Below are 13,400 nucleotides of genomic sequence, written 5' to 3'. Positions count from 1 at the left end.
TATGTGATGTGAACAATGAAATGATTTAACAAGAGGTGTTTCTATGGAAATAAAATAATAACAATTAATATTTTAAGCAAATTATAAATTCAGTTTCTTAGTTTGGGGAACAGCCAGTTGAGAAGTTTTCTGGATGTTGAATTCTGAGCATCTTCAGATGAAGTGAGGGCAAGCAATGAAATCTGACAGATTTTCCTGGTTTACAGTTTAAATGTCTCTGGTGATCTTTCTGAATGACCATATAGCAATAGGCATGAAGATTGTTCACGTACGAGCTACTGTGGTGATTTCTCTGATGTTTATAGTAAGTTGTTGAACTTTAGCTTGCATGACTTTGGGAAAAGGGCTGTTTTAATTTCATGGTGATTTGAAATTAAAAGCATGGGAACAAATTGGAAATGTTAGTTTGGAGAGTTCTAGCCAAATATTGGAAAAAAACCAAAAGTATTCAGGATCCAGTCCAGTTTATAGGTAAAGAACAAAACCTAAAATACATTAATGGCACTATAATCTGGTGTCAACAAAGGTCTATTACTGAAACAGAAATTTTCTCTATATAATAATCTCCATTTCTATAAAAGATAATCATAGTAAGACTAATTTGTTTGCAAATAAATCTAGTTTCAATAAATATGGCTTGATTATTTACATAAATAGAGCAAGAATGGTGATTGATTATATAGGTTCTTTTAACACTGCTTTACTAGAACTTTTCATAAGGAATCCCAGTATGGACTTTCAAAAGCCTCTCCAGACTAGGAAGCCCAGCCAAGAACTTGTTCAATTGTCTTCTGTTACAAGAAGATTAGGTTTTTATTGAATTTATAAAAATATATGTATATATATAGCCATAATATATATATAATATATTTAACATATATTATATATATAGTCATAAAAAATAAGAATAGTTTCAGAGCTTTGGAGGGATCAGGTGGGGGTAAAAGATAAATCCTCTAAACTTTGTTAAAAAGATACATTTTCCCAAGTTGCTTAAATTGTAGATAGCTTAAAAGAGAGAAGAAAAGTGTTTCCTTTAAATTTGGAAAATGAAATATTACAAAGTTAGCAATGCCTGAAATGAAGTCATAAAAATTAAAATCATCTTTGTCAGTTCATTCAGTCTATGCATTAAATTTTTGTTTGCTTGACTTTGGATTAGCAGCTTTATGAATCAGTTTTTTATTAAAGATTTAGAAATTCTTTTTTTTTTAATTTTTTTTCAACGTTTATTTATTTCTGGGACAGAGAGAGACAGAGCATGAACGGGGGAGGGGCAGAGAGAGAGGGAGACACAGAATCGGAAATAGGCTCCAGGCCCTGAGCCATCAGCCCAGAGCCTGACGCGGGGCTCGAACTCACGGACCGCGAGATCGTGACCTGGCTGAAGTCGGACGCTTAACCGACTGCGCCACCCAGGCGCCCCAAAGATTCAGAAATTCTTACCCAGTTAAGTGTTAAGATCTCAAAGTTATTCCAAAACTTCATTTTAGAATATTTGTCAGGGTCTTTTCGATGAATATCTTTGAAGGTAAAACACTTTTGCAGGCAAGCATCAGGGTAAAACAGTAACTCTATAAATGAGAAAAGACTTAAAAATTTCCAAATTTAAAGATCTGGTGAGAGTTCACATACACACCAAAAAATTATGCAATTGACAAGTAAATTTGGTTATTTTTGTGATATTCAAATATTTTAAGATAATAACTGGAATTATGACTGATAGCATTATACCATGGCAGATCAGATTTTTAGGAATTTCATATAATTTCTGAATTACTTATTTTAATGATATATATTCCTTATAGAGGAAAGTTAAACACTCCTTTTTATTTGACCTTTCCCATGCAATTTGGCCTATATAAAATGTTATGTAGTTGTAAAAAACTAGGTCTTTAATAGAGAGGACTCATTTTTCTTTTCTTTTTTTTTTCGTTTTTTTTTAATGTTTTTTTTTATATATTTTTTTTCAACGTTTATTTATTTTTGGGACAGAGAGAGACAGAGCATGAATGGGGGAGGGGCAGAGAGAGAGGGAGACACAGAATCGGAAACAGGCTCCAGGCTCTGAGCCATCAGCCCAGAGCCTGACGCGGGGCTCAAATTCACCGACCTCGAGATCGTGACCTGGCTGAAGTCGGATGCTTAACCGACTGCGCCACCCAGGCGCCCCTCTTTTTTTTTTTTAATGTTTATTTATTTGTGAGAGAAAAAGGGGAAGTGGAAAAGCGGCAGAGAGACGGGAGCAGAAGATTCAAAGCAGACCTCTCACTGACAGCCTGAGAGCTAGAGCAGGGAAGGGGCACAGAGAGAAGGGGACAGATGATCTCAAGTGGACTCTGTGCTGACAGCAGAGAGCCTGATGTAGGGCTAGAACTCACAAACTGTGAGATCATGACCTGAGCTGAAGTTGGAAGCTCAACTGACGGAGCCACCCAGGTTTCCCAAGGACTCAGTTTTCTTAAATAATCAAAGACCTAATAAAGACAAAACAGAATTTTTGCCTTCACAAAAGTGAGGAAACTTTGTTTATAATTTCTTATTAAGAACAAAAGAAATCCAAATTCTAACTTTGCATCAGTATATACTTTTGATGCTAAGATTAATTTTTAATACTTTAAATCCATTCCAATTTTAGTCAGCTCGACCGTACGTAAAAATCCCTTCTCAAGATTCCTTTTTCATAATCCTTCTGCAGCTTCCTATGTCCATTTGAGTTTTGTCCTATCTTACTCCTTTCTTGTTCTGAAACAGTCATTTTATTTTAGGACAAAATTACTTTTTTTCTCTTAACAGAAACAAACAAAACAAAACCCATGTCCTTTACACTTTTTTTTTTTATCCAAAAAACTCATTCTATTTTCCTTACCTACTTTTCACAAGTCATTTTTTTACCTTTATTATTTTTAGTAGTTTATTTTTAAATATTGATTATAAATGTTAACTTAGTAATTCTTGCTTTCCAGTGAAAACTAGGAAGCAAGTAATTTTGAACTATCAAATATTAGCATCAGGAGTAGATTAGCAAATTTACGCAAGTTTATGAATGTAGTTCAATATACTTTTATCTCAGGTACGGGACTGCAAGATGGCTCTAATATGCTTGTAAATTGAACAACTAACTAGGTTGATGATAAATTCAGTTAGGTGAAAGTTTGGTACATTCCAATTGTCAGTAATTATTTGTTATTAATCACCATCACAACATAACAAATTTTAAAGTATCAGTTTCACTTAAGAATGTTCTTGAGAAAGCAGTAAAAGAATTAATAAAATTGTGACCCTAGAATAAGATTCTTCTCCTTAGAATATATGATAAAATGGGAAATGTGAATGAAGCATAATGCTTCATGTAGTAATGTGGTAGTTGTCTCCAAGAAAAGAATTTGAACTGTGAGCTGAACTAATCGGTTTCATGGAACAGCATTTTGACTAGGCAAACTATGGTTATTTAGATGTCAAAAGTGAATGGAGTGAACCTAGCACTTTGAGGAAAGCAGTGAAGATATTTTGCTAGTGGTAAAATATAAGATTTAGCTACAATTAGAACTTTGGAAAACTTATCTTCACCATCATGACTTCAATAATTTCCTAATACACAAGGGAACTTTTCTGATAAGAACAGTAGTGACATTAATGAATGCAATTTTTTGATATTTTATAATGCAATTATATTAACAATTAGAAGATCTTCATTATTTATTGAACCCATATTTTCCAAATGACCAATGCATGATGCTACAAAATCATGGGTAAAAAAATCCATTCAAATTACAAGATAGACCAATACATTTTAACGTAGCATTGATATGGTTTCAGATTTTGCATTGTGAAGATCTTTCAAGAAATCATCACTTGAGTTTTGGAGCAGTATCAAAGAAAAATATCTACATAATTTGAAAAGACTATTGAAATACTCCTTTTTGATCCTAGTACATATCTGCTTGATTCTGGATTTTCTTCATCTATTTTAATGTTGTTTTGTTTTGTTTTTTGAGAGAGAGAGAAAGAGAGAGAGAGAGAGAGAGAGAGAGAGAGAGAGAGAGGGAGAGAGAACGGGAGTGGGGAGGGGCAGAGAGAGAAGGAGACATAGACTCCAAAGCAGGCTCCAGGCTCCAGGTTGTCAGCACAGAGCCCAACGTGAGGCTTGAACACATGAACACGAGATCATGATCTGAACCAAAGTCAGATGCTTAACTGACTGAACCCCCTATGCATCCCCATCTATTTTATTTTTTTATTAAATTTTTTTTTCAACGTTTATTTATTTCTGGGACAGAGAGAGACAGAGCATGAACGGGGGAGGGGCAGATAGCGAGGGAGACACAGAATCGGAAACAGGCTCCAGGCTCCGAGCCATCAGCCCAGAGCCTGACGCGGGGCTCGAACTCACGGACTGCGAGATCGTGACCTGGCTGAAGTCGGACGCTTAACTGACTGTGCCACCCAGGCGCCCCTTTTTTTTTTTTAATTTTTTTTTATCCCCATCTATTTTAAATGAAACCACATATTTGCAAAAGGTTGAATGTAGAGCAGATAAAGAATCCAGCTGTCTTTTACTAATTTAGATATTAAAGACACTTTTTAAACGTAAAAAATTATTTTCACATTTTTTATTTTTCACAATGTAATTTTTCATCAAAATATGTTATTTGTTTTGGCCAATGAGTGTGTGCAGAACTGACATGTGCCACCTTGTGGTTTATGATTTGAAGAGCAGATGGTGAATTTCTGGACTTTTCTCTTTCTGTGGACTTCCACCTTTTTGTTTCTCTGGACTTTTCCCACAGTGCTATTACACTTCCAGGGAAACTCCAGAATTATTAATCCAGGTGCATCTAGGGTCATCTGTTCTCATAATTTTTTTCCCAAGCTGTGTCTGACTTCTCAACTTTTCAGTATTAATTTTGGGCCAATTAATTTTTTCAATATTTTGCTGTCCTCAGATGAATGAGCCCTTAGGGAACAGTGCTTCTAAGCACACTTTTTACTTCCAGATTCTCTATTGGTTTTGATCAGCTATTGTTAGACCAACAGGCTAGCTTATCCTGGCACCAAATCTTTTTTTTTTTTTTTTTTTTTTTTTTGGTAGAAAAGGAAATGTTTATCCTTTTTGTTTTCTTCTGTTAATACTTGTGGTAATATCAAGCTGAATCTCACTCACATTAAACAATTTACTTGAAATACATAGGGAGGTTGTAATTTTTTTTTATTTTTATGAGGCTAGTTAATTAATACTTTCCTACTTATGTAAATTACAGATCCAGAATTCATGCAACGCCCTCCCCCCCAATACAGACACCATGGGAGCTCAGTAAAGATGCATTGAATTGAACCTTTTTTTTTCCTACTTTTCTTTTTCTGTCCACTGTGACAAGGGAAGCCTCGTTTGGAAATGGCAGGACCACTAGAATAAGGCAGCCCAAATCACTAAGTCATTGCTGTTTTGGTGACCCATAGTAGGAAGGACATGAAAGAAGTAAACATGTATATAAAGCCACTGAGGTTTTTTTAATATTGTTATTATCATTACAACCTAACTAAACCAATTATTACTTATAGAGGGCATACTCTATTAAAAGATAGAAATAATCTCAGAAAGGAAAAGGGCTGATAAAAAAATGAGAAACCCAACACAGAGGAGAAGAGCAAGGAACTCAGTGGTGATGCCTAGTTCCAAGATGAAACCTTTGCTGCTGGTCTAGTTGACAATTAATATTGGTTGGAGTAGAGTTTTAGAATGTTCTACAGAAGATATCTCTAAGGAAAAGTGAATGTTTGGCTAATATTATTGGAATATATTGATAGGCATTTAGGGAATCTGTTGGAGAATTTAAGGAGAAATTAATGATAAGTGGGGAATAAAACAAGAAAATCTTTTAAGAATTGAAGAAAACAGGGGCGCCTGGGTGGCGCAGTCGGTTAGGCGTCCGACTTCAGCCAGGTCACGATCTCGCGGTCCGTGAGTTCGAGCCCCGTGTCGGGCTCTGGGCTGATGGCTCAGAGCCTGGAGCCTGTTTCCGATTCTGTGTCTCCCTCTCTCTCTGCCCCTCCCCTGTTCATGCTCTGTCTCTCTCTGTCCCAAAAATAAATAAACGTTGAAAAAAATTTTAAAAAAAGAAGAAAACAAATTCCAGAGAAAAAATAAAAATATATGTCACTGCAAATGACCCTGATATTTATCTATAAATAATACTTATATTATTATACTCATGTAAAAATTAGATACTTATTTTCTCAAATATTTTGGTATAACTGTATTGACAGGAAGGAGGTCAGTGAAACATATTTATACACATGTGAAGGAAAAGTTGGTATTTCATATAAGCTAAATATTTTCTGTAATAGGGAACCAGTAGATATATTTTAAAAACAACAATCAAGAAATAGCAGTAAAGTATTATTATTTAGAAATAATAACCAGATAGATAAAAATGTTGAGAGCCTTTTCTTCCAGGGAGATGGCATTAGTGAATTAGGAAAATGCTATTTCCAGTATAAGCCTTGAAGCAATATTTTATTCTTTTAAACTAAGTACATGTATTGATATTCTAATAAAAAATTGAAATTAAATTTAAAAATTGTCCAAAAATTATTTTTAATAGGGCTGTATTTTTAGTGGTCAGCAGTTTATAAGATTTTTCCTGTTTAACACACTGCTTAAGGATGCCAGACTGTAGAATAAGACATAGGTTTTGTGGCAATGCCTGGTCTTTAACAGGTGAAAGTCTACAGTTGATATTAAAATGATTTTGTCATCACATTTTCATGTTTCCTTGAGGTATACTGTAGTATCAAGGAAAAAATTACAGTTTCTTGAGTCCAGAAAGATTAGGAGTTAAATTGATGATCATTAGAATGTAGGGGGATAGTTTTTATGTGTGTATGTGTCTTATCCACCCTTCCCTATGCTACAATTGTGAGATAAGGGTGTGTGCTTATTCATCTTACAACATTTAAAAATGCCTGCACAGACATTTAGTAAAAAGTTAATAATACCATTTAGAAAAAAAAAAACTTATGTTTCACAACCAGTTTTCTTGGTAGTACTAAAGGGCAATTGTATTTGCCTCATTTGTCACTATATTTGAGGCTGTTGGGAAGGACATGAAAGGCAAATGTGTGCTGTTAGGTCATTACAAAGTATCTGGGAATCTGTGAACAGTTAAAATGCATACTAGGGTTTTTAAAAAAGCATTTAATGTTACTTTAAAAAATAGTTTTATTAGTGAGCTCATGAGAGTCAGAATTATTTTATCATATTTTTGTATGGGAAAGTTTTGATTATCAAATCTTGCATTTTTTCTGAATTTTCTAGATCTGCTTTTCTTGCTTTTGTTTTTCTTTTCTTTTTCTTTTTTTTTAAGTCTTTTTTACATTTTGGTTCTAGTTTCTGAAAGATTTTTTTAGCTTTATCTCTCTTCTGTTTTCTTTATGCTATATCTTTTTCTAACAGCTTCACTAAATATATATTTTACTATATCCTTTTATATTGCAAAGATTCCATATTTTTTCATAACTCTGAGGTTATTAAAAGTTTATTTAAATTTTCTTGTTTTATGCTTAGTGTTTTTCATCTGACTTTCACTATTTTTCTTTTTTATTTGATTGATTTAAGAGTTTTTCTTTTCTTTCTTTCTCTCTTTTTTTCCCAAGTTGAGGCTTTGTTCAAATGTTTGGTTTTTGACTGTCCATTTATATTTTAGAATGAGGGACTTAAGGTCAGTTCTAATCAATTGGTAGTTTTTATTGCAGAGTCATTAAGTCGGGGATAAAGCTATTTGATAGAGAAGCCCAATGGCAACAAATATAATCCCTTTCTCTTAGGCCAATTGGTAATTTCTTTAGAGGGAAATCCTGCAAGCTCCTAATGGGGGTAGTTAAGTGTATCTCCAGCATTTGGATTAAAAAGGAAAAGGGAGGGGCACCTGGGTGGCTCAATCAGTTGAGCATCTAAGTCTTGATTTTGGCTCAGGTTAAGATCCCAGGGTCATGGGATCGAGTCCCACATAGAGCTCTGTGCTGAGCATGGAGTCTGCTTGTGATTCTCTCTCTCTCTCTCTCTCTCTCTCTCTCTCTCTCTCTCTCCCTCTCCCACTACTTGCACACTCTCCCTCTCTCTCTAAACAAAGAAAATGGAAACAATGATGATAGGTCTTTATCTTGTAGTCACCATGTTTTCAGTTCAGCACTTTACCCCTGACCACTACTGCGTTCAAAGTCTGTTAAATCCAGAATGTCTTTGATTCATAAACTCTAAAGGAAACAGTTACCCCATCACAGAATCAAGGAATAGTAGGTATTTGTCTCCCAGGGTTTCAGGAAATATAATCAGGGATATAATTGTTCCATGTACAGACGTTCAACCCAGACAGCACTCTTTCTGTAGTATTCATTTATTAACATCTAAGGTATGATTATTTCAATATAAAAAATAAACCCTAGGACTTCAAGTATAGTGGTAAACCACCATGCTCCAGACTTTATCAGAGCCATGTCAAACACAGCTAATGAGTGGCAGATACTTAGAAAATGGTGCTTTCCTGTTTGAGATGCTATGTAAAAATCTGTAGGAAAAAGGCCTACATCAAATTGACATGTTTATAGACAAAGATATAGGTCAGAAAACTAAAATTGTAGTTCAATTTATTCCTTCAAACAAAACTTCCAGGAAAATTTGTCAGAATCTCAATCTATAAAACATGACTACTCTGTAATAATACTTTTCATTTAATAAATATTTGAAAGCATTATTTTAATTGTCTCACAATAATATGAGTTTGTCAAAAAGCAAAACAATGTTGCAATTTCAGAAAAAACTGGCATTTAGGAAGATGAAAAGAACTAAGATAGAACCATCTCGTTAAAGTATTTAATCAAGTGCTAGTTCCTGTCATCACTGTAGAATAATCCACACAGTTACTAACGTTATTTGAATTTGCTTCAGGAATAAACTTACTTAATAAGGACAGGATAATGATGATTATGACAACAACTAAAGGCTTTTTCTCCAATTTCTCCTCATTTATTTGCATAGAAAATTGATGTTATAATAAGAGGTAAAGAATAAAGGCCAAAACATTTGATATAGGTAAACATCTCCTATGCACTTAATTTTAAAGTTCATGTGTATGATGCTAAAGTGATTTTTGGCATTTGAGTTGGTATTTTTCTTCTGAATATATAACTTAATTAGAAGATACATGATATGAAAGTGACTAATTATGCCTATAAAAGACTGATTTTATCTGTAATTATATAAACATTAAATTAGTGCAGGAAAAGTAGGCCAAGTTTTAAGAAAAGAAAAAGAGAGAAAGAAAGAAAGAAAAAGAGTGGGGATGGGGAAGAGGCAAGGATTCTTACTATGAAGGCAGAATTTTAACTGAGTTTTCAAGGGGATGAAAATAAAATATGTCCTGGACATATGAGGACCTTCTTTTGAAATATTATACAACAATATAAGTATATCACGTCTTCTTTTTTTAAAATTTTTTTTCAATGAATATTTATTTTTGGGAGACAGAGAGACAGTATGAGCAGGGAAGGGTTAGAGAGAGAGGGAGACACAGAATCCAAAGCAGGCTCCAGGCTCCGAGCTATCAGCACAGAGCCCTATGCGGGGCTGGAACTCACAAACCGGGAGAACATGACCTGAGCCAAAATCAGAAGTCGGACACTGACAAACTGAGGCACCCAGGCGCCCCTCACATGTCTTTTTTTTAACACAGTGTTTTGTTTATAAATTTTTCTTATTGCTTCTCCGCCTTTTTGGCTAAGAGCAAGTGTAAATTTTTCCTGACATATAATAAATATTCAAAAAAGTGTACATATCAAAAGTTAGCAACCTCATGAATTTCCTCTAAGTAACTCAGCACAGAACACTAATTGAAATCAACCAAACCCCTCCATACCAGAGCTTCCCAAAAGTCCTCCTCTAAAAGTTCAATGTTTAACCCCACCCCAAATAATCTCATCTGATATCTAAGGCAAAGACCATTATGCCTATTTATATAATTGGAATCATATTGCTTTTGTATTATCTGTATTATTTTGCTTAATATTTTAATTTATACTATTGTACAATTATACAGTTTTTCTGTTTTACTCCTAATATATGGATTCTTCTTAGTTATCCACTATTAAGAATATTGTGAACATCTTACATACATGTCTTTTAGTGCACATATATGTGAGTGTTTCCCTTAGTTAATTGATGAGGAGTGAAATTTTTGAATGGAGAGCTAAACATATGATCAATTTTATTTTTATCCAAAATAGTTCTACCAAATTATAATTCTATTCATTATGCATAATGTAATACACAGTGTACCTCTGTATTTGTGCTAATATGTTTATTATCAGCTTATTTTCCTTTTTAAACTTTAGCTCTCTGGTTATTGTGTCAGAATATTTCACTGCAGTTTGAATTGAATTTTCTTTGTAAGTAATGATATTGACATATTTCTTATGTTTATTATTCATTAGATTTTTTAATGTGAATTGCTTGTTCGAGTCTTCTAATCTACTTTTCCATTTTTATGTTTCATATTGATTTGAGGGAATTCTTAAGAAATTGTAAATGTATTTATAATTTTATAATTTTAAAGAATACACGAACTTTAATATGTGTATTACTTTTATGCATGCTGCATTTTCTTTTTTTTTTTTTTCAAGTTTTTATTTAAATTCCAGTTAGTTAACATACAGTGTGGTATTAGTTTCAGGTGTAGAATTTAGTGATTTATCACTTACATACAACACTGAACACTTATCACAACAAGTGCACTCTTTAATCCCCATCACCCATTAAACCCATCTCCCCGTCCACCTCCCCTCCAATAATCCTCAGTGTGTTCTCTGTACTTAAGAGTCTGTTTTGCCTTTGTTTTTTGTTTTTCCTATGTTGATCTGTTTTGTTTCTTAAATTTCACATATGAGTATAATTATATAGTATTTGTCTTTGATTTATTTCATTTAACATAATACATTCTAACTCTAGCTCAATCCACATCATTGCAAATGGCAAGATTTCATTTTTTTGGGGGGGGGCTGCGTAATATTCCATTGCGCATATATATATATATATATATATATATATATATATATATACACACACACACACACACACACACACACACACACACACAATCTCATAGTTCCTTATCCATTCATCAATCGAGGGACATTTGAACTCTTTCCATAATTTTGCTATTGTTGATAGTGCTGGTATAAACACAGATGTGCATGTATCTTTTTGAATCAGTATTTTTATGTCCTTTGGGTAAATATCTAGTAGTGTAATTGCTGGGTCTTAGGGTAGTTCTATTTTTAACTTTTTGAGGAACCTCCATACTGTTCTCCAGAGTGACCACACCAGCTTACATTCCCACCAACAGTGTAAAAAGTTCCCCTTTCTCCACATCCTTGCTAACAATTGTTTCCTGTGTTGTTAATTTTCGCCATTCTGGCAAGAGTGAGGTGATACCTCATTGTAGTTTTGAGTTTAATTTCCCTGATGATGAGTGATTTTGAGCATCTTTTCATGTATCTGTTAGCCATCTGGATGTCTTCTTTGGAAAAATGTTTATTCATGTCTTTTGCCCATTTCTTAACTAGATTGTTTTTTGGGTGTTGAGTTTGATAAGTTCTTAGAGATTTTGGATACTAACCTTTATCAGCTATGTCATTTGCAAATATCTTATTCCATTCTGTTGGTTGCCTTTTAGTTTTGTTGATTGTTTCTTTTGCTGTGCAGAAGCTTTTTATTTTGTTGAAATACCAATAGTTCAGTTTTGCTTTTGTTTCCCTTGCCTCAAGAGACATATGTAGTAAGAAGTTGCTCTGGTCTGTGTCAAAGACGTTACTGCTTGTGTTCTCCTCTAGGATTTCGATGGTTTCCTGTCTCACATTTAGGTCTGTCATCCATTTTGAATTTATTTGTGTATATGATATAATAAAGTGGTCCCATTTCATTCTTTTGCATGTCAGTGTCCAGTTTTCCCACCGCCATTTGCTGAAGAGACTCTGTTTCTTCCATTGGATATTCTTCCCTTCTTTGTCAAAGTTTAGTTGACTACATAGTTGTGGGTCCATTTTCTGTTCTGTGGATTTTCTATTCTGTTTCATGGCTCTGTGTGTCTGTTTTTGTTTCAGTACCATACTTTCTTAATGACTGCAGCTTTGTAACATAACCTGAAGTTTGGAATTGTGATACCTCCAGCTTTGCTTTTTTTCCCCAAGATTGCATTGGTTATTTGAGGTCTTTTGTGGTTCTGTACAAATTTTAGGATTGTTAGTTCTAGCTCTGTGAAGAAGTTTGTTCTAGCTCTGTTAGTATTTTGATAAGAATCCCATTAGTTGTATAGATTGCTTTAGGTACTGTAGACATTTAAACAATATTTGTTCTTGCAATCCATGAGCATGGAATGTCTTTCCATTTCTTTGTATCATCTTCAATTTCTTTCATCAATGTTCTGTAGTTTTCAGGTACAGATCTTTTACCTCTTTGGTTAGGTTTATTTCTAGATAACTAATGATTTTTTGTGTAGTTGTAAATGGGATAGATTCCTTGATTTCTCTTTCTGCTGCTTCATTATTTTATAGAAATGCAACAGATTTATGTACAGTGATTTTGTATCCTGCAACGTTACTGAAAGGTTGTTCATGTATCATTTCTAGCATCTAGTTCATGTATCAGTCATGTATCAGTTCTAGCAATTTTTTGGTGGAGTCTTTTGAGTTTTCTACAAATAGTATCATGTCATCTGCAAATAGTGAAAGTTTTACTTCTTCCTTGCTTTTTTGGATGTCTTTTATTTCTTTTTGTTGTTTTATTTCTGAAGCTAGGATTTCCAGTGCTATGTTAAATAACAGTAGTGCAAGTGGAAATCTCGGTCTTGTTCCTGACCATAGATGAACAGCTCTCAGTTATTGCCCATTGAGGATTGTATTAACTGTGGGTTTTTCATATATGGCCTTTACGATGTTGAGGTATATACCCTCTATACCTACTTTGTTGAAGGTTTTTATCATGAATGGACGTTGTACTTTGTCAAATGTCTTTTTTGCATCTATTGAGAGAATCATATGGTTCTCATCCTTTCTCTTTTTTAATGTGGTATATCATGTTGATTAATTTGCAAGTATTGAAACACCTTGCAACCCAGGAATAAATCCCACTTGATTGTGGAGAATGATTCTTTTAATATACTGTTGGATTTGATTTGCTAGTATCTTGTTGAAAATTTTTGCAGCCGTGTTCATCAAGTGTATTGGCCTGTACTTTTCGTTTTTAGTGGAGTCTTTGTCTGGTTTTGGAATCAGGGTAGTGCTAGCCTCATAAAATGAATTTGGAAGTTTTCCTTACTTTTTTATTTTTTGGAATAGTTTGAGGAGGA

Source organism: Prionailurus bengalensis, chromosome C1 (assembly GCF_016509475.1).
Source record: "Prionailurus bengalensis isolate Pbe53 chromosome C1, Fcat_Pben_1.1_paternal_pri, whole genome shotgun sequence".
NCBI classification, from domain to species: domain Eukaryota; kingdom Metazoa; phylum Chordata; class Mammalia; order Carnivora; family Felidae; genus Prionailurus; species Prionailurus bengalensis.
This window is presented reverse-complemented; position numbering follows the sequence as displayed.